The following is a 4,421-nucleotide window of genomic DNA, read 5'->3' as shown; positions in this document are numbered from 1 at the left end:
AGCCACCAGTGACCTCTTTCCTCTTCCGTCACTCCAGTCCAAAAGGGCTAAGATCCGGTTTCTGCCCCGCCTTATCACTTTCTGTCTCCACCCTATGTTGTCACTTCCTGTCTCGTCACTGTGCAGACCTCCAGACCTCTATGGTTAACTAGTGGCTAGCTCTGCCCTGTGAGCTCCAGGCAAGCTTTATTTGTCAAACAAAATATCGCAACAGCCAAGCATTCATTCATCACTGATAGTAAATCTCTGTGTCATGATTTGGGAACTGGTTGGTGGCCCAAAAGAAAGCCTGCTACAGTAACTTGTGGTCATCTGACCCTGCTCAAACACTATGAAGTGAAGCCTAGCATCAGTACCCCAGTTGAGCTGAGCACAAAGATCCAGGCAGCTGAGACAAGAGAGTCACCAATTTGTGGCTAGCCTGGGCTACGTCACAAGACTCCATCTCAAAAAGAATAACCACAACAACCAAAAACAAAGCTAGCCAGGCTTGGTGATCATGCCTATAATCCCAGCTCTTGAGAAGTAGAGATGGGAACATGGGGAAATTCAAGGCCAGCCTGGGCTACTTAACAAGTTTGAGGCCAACCTGAGCTATATGAAACCCTGTCTCAAACCAACAAGAAAACTCCAGACATTTATGATTATACTTGATTCAAGCAGGAAGGGGAAAAATCCACTTCTTGTTATCATCTTGGACAGAAGCAATGCCTCCTGTTAATTTTAGAGAGTGAAAGCCTTCCTGTGGGATTTCCTCACTCGGCTGTGCTCCCCTCTCAGGAGCACCCTGTGTAACACTGGCAAACCATCCGCACCTTGATTGCTCATTCATTCATTTGCTTGTTTTGGATCAGGGTCTCGAGTAGCCCAGGCTGGACTCTGACTCAGTAGCTGAGATTGACCTTATACCTCTGAACCTACTGCCTCCACCTCCCAAGTGCTGGGATGACAGGAGAACGGGAGAAGGCCTGGGTCCTCTCCAGTCCCCTCTTCTGAGAGCTACACTGCAGAGCAGAGCATTGCTGGGGAGCGTTGCTGCCAAGCACTGCTGCATACCCAGTGCAGTGTACGCTCTGTGAACACTCACAAGACTAGGAATCTCACCAGCCCGTCTTCTCAGCTTCTCTCTGGGTGATTCTTACTTTTATCTCCTCCACAACCTTCCTACTTAATTTTAACTTCCCATTCCTTCATTTGGTTTCATTTCCAGGAGGCTCTATGCTACTCCTTACAACTGTTTTTTTTTAAAGATTTATTTATTATACATACAGTGTTCTGGCATTGAAGGCACCAGATCTCATTACAAATGGTTGTGAGCCACCATGTGGTTGCTGGGAATTCAACTCAGGACCTCTGAAAGAACAGCCTGTGCTCTCAACCTCTGAGCCAGCTCTCCAGCCCCTACAACTCTGTTTTTTGGTTTTTTTTGTTTTTTGTTTTTTTTTTTCTCTGTTTTTTGAGACAGTATTTTTCTGTAGTCCTGACTGTCCTGGCACTTGCTCTGTAGACCAGGCTGGCCTTGAACTCACAGACATCCACCTGCCTCTGCCTCCAGAGTGTTGGGTTTACAGAGTGCCACAACTGCCCGATTTATGACTTCTTTGAACTGCACTCGATCCTCTGGGTCTAGTTCCACTTGATTGCCCATTGTAGTTTTAGAGATATTTACTATTCACTTAGCCATTATTCCTGTGTATGCACATTTTGAAATAAGGTCTGATGTATGCCATGGAACACACCATGTAGCCAAAATGACCTTGAATTTCTTCTTTCCTTTTTGTTTTTAGTTTGTTTGGGTTTTTTATATTTTTTAATTTTTGTTGTTGTTGTTTTGGTTCGGTTTGTTTGATTTCTGGGTTGTTTTTTTCTATTATTGTTTTAGGATTTTTTTGTCTGGTTGGTTTGGTTTGGTTTTTGCTTTTTAGAAACAGGGTCTCTGTACACATGGCCCTGGTTGTGCTGGAACTCACTATGTAGAACAGGCTGATCTCAAACTCACAGAGATCTACCTACCTCTGCACTCCCCGACCCCGGTACTGGGATTACAGGAGTGCTACCACACCCAGTTTTTGATTTATTTTTGCTTGTTTTGTTTCTCGCTTTTCCGCCTCTATTGTAGCTTCCCAGGCCTCACTTCTACACAATGTCACCTGGAGGAAGGTGTGGCCAGCATCTCCAGACGTATTCAGGTCCTCTGAGCATAGAAGCTGAGGTCATGATTTCTTTCAACAACTCCAGCCAATTACTGAGCACGCCGGGGACTTGGAATGGACACCTGTGCCCGGTGAGGACTCCTGCCTTGGGCAGTCTCTGTGCTGAGACTCCTGGAGCCCCACCATAGCCTGGGATTCTTCTGGAAGAATCCTTTCCTTTCCCTCCTCTTTGGCAGGTGTCTGAAGACTCCTGACTCCTCACGCCTCTCCTTTTCATTCCCTCAAGCATTTTCTTTTTTTTTTTTTAAATATTTATTTATTTATTATGTATACAATATTCTGTCTGTGTGTATGCTGCAGGCCAGAAGAGGGCACCAGACCCCATTACAGATGGTTGTGAGCCACCATGTGGTTGCTGGGAACTGAACTCAGGACCTTTGGAAGAGCAGACAATGCTCTTAACCTCTGAGCCATCTCTCCAGCCCCCTTCAAGCATTTTCTTCAACAAGTACAAGGCATTTCTGGCTCTTCCAGGGGTAGCTATATCCCCTCCCCCACCCCACTCCAAGGCGTAATAGTTAGTTAGCTTCCTGTCGCTATAACAAACACCTGAGGGCTGGAGAGCTGGCTCAGAGGTTAAGAGCAGTGCCTGCTCTTCCAAAGGTCCTGAGTTCAATTCCCAGCAACCACATGGTGGCTCACAACCATCTGTAATGAGGTCTGGTGCCCTCTTCTGGCCAGCAGGCATACACACAGACAGAACATTGTATACATAATAAATAAATAAATATTAAAAAAAAAACCAAACACCTGAGTAAATCCATTTAGGGAAGGAAAGGTCCACTTTGCCTTCAGTCCATGGTCCCAGCCTCTGCTGCCGCAGGCTGGTAGTGGCACAGTGCGGGAGAACATGGCGGGAGAACATGGCAGAAGAAGCTGTCCACCTCAGTGGAGGTGCCTGGAAAGGAGGGAGAAGGGAGGAAGGCTAAGAGCCCCAGTTCCCACCACCTCCACCCTGATCACGGCCACCTGTCCAGTGAGCTAACTTCCTTTCACCTCCTGAACATCCTACCACTGCCCCACTGTACCAGAGACTGAGGATAGAGCCTTCCGGCCCTGGCCCTGGCAGACACATCTTAACCCGAGGACAGGCACTAATGAAGGAGGAGGGTGGTCCTTGGTTGGCTGCTTGAACTGCAGGGAAAGGCGTTAGAGGACTAGAGGTGTGGGCTGTAGGGTGGCACAGGTGTTCCGACAGAGGAGCTGGCTTCTTTGTGACTGGGCATCTGGCCAGCGGTGGTTTCACAGAGAACCTGCGAGTGTTAGGATTTGCAATTGCTAGGATTTGCAATTGCTTCTTGGAAGCCTTTCCGTTCCTCCAGATAAGAAAACTTCAGTCTTCAGTCTTCAGGCCTTTTTTTTTTTTTTTTTTTTTTTTTTTTTTTGACAGAGTTTTTCTGTGTAGCCTTAGATGTCCTGAAACTAGCCCTGTAGACCAACTCAGAGATCTGCCTGCCTGTCTGCCTGCCTCTGTCTCCGGAATGCTGGGATTAAAGAAGTCTCAGCAAAATAGTTATGCCTTTCTTCCTTTCTTTCTTCCTCCTTGGGGACCGAGGCTTGAACCCAGGTCCTTGAACATGCTAGGCACGCGCTCTCTGTACTGAGCTACCTGTGCCTTCAGTCACCAGCCTTCCTGTCAAGGCAGCAATGGAAAGTGAGGGTCAACCTCTCTCCAGTACCTGCCACACCTCTGCTTCCCTGGGCACCTCCAAATCCCTTCCCTCCTCCTTTTCAGTGTTTTGTTTCCAGGCAGGGTCTTGGCTAGCCCAGGCTGGCCTGGGACTCAGTGCAATAGCCAAGGGCGGCTTTGCAATGTTGTTCTTCCTGCTTCTGCCTCCCCGTGCTGGGTGTCCACCACCACGCCTGTTTTCTCTTGTGCGGGGGATCAAACCCAGGGTTTTGTACATGCTCTACCAACTGGTCTACATCCTCAAACCTGCCCCTCCTTTTCGTTTTTGTTGTTATTTTAACATTGGGTTTGCCAGGCACACACCAGTGAAACTCGAGTTCAAGGCCAGCCTGATCTGTAGAGTGAGTTCCAGGACAGCAAGAACTACACAGAGAAACCCTGTCTCAAAAATAACAAAATAGGCCGGGTGATGGTGGCGCACGTCTTTAATCCCAGCACTCGGGAGGCAGAGGCAGGCGGATCTCTGTGAGTTTGAGACCAGCCTGGTCTACAGAGCGAGTTCCAGGACAGGCTCCAAA

At 48.0% G+C, this 4,421-nt stretch overlaps 1 pseudogene; it reads left to right on the top strand.

The window, feature by feature from the left end:
- Positions 1 to 2,215: 2,215 nt before the first annotated feature.
- The window catches only part of LOC101988504, a 2,917-nt pseudogene continuing 711 nt past the window's right edge, over positions 2,216 to 4,421 (top strand).

This window comes from Microtus ochrogaster, unplaced genomic scaffold, assembly GCF_000317375.1.
Source record: "Microtus ochrogaster isolate Prairie Vole_2 unplaced genomic scaffold, MicOch1.0 UNK31, whole genome shotgun sequence".
Classification (NCBI taxonomy): Eukaryota; Metazoa; Chordata; class Mammalia; order Rodentia; family Cricetidae; genus Microtus; species Microtus ochrogaster.
Note: the sequence above shows the minus strand (reverse complement) of the source record. Positions and strands in the feature narration are given on the sequence as shown.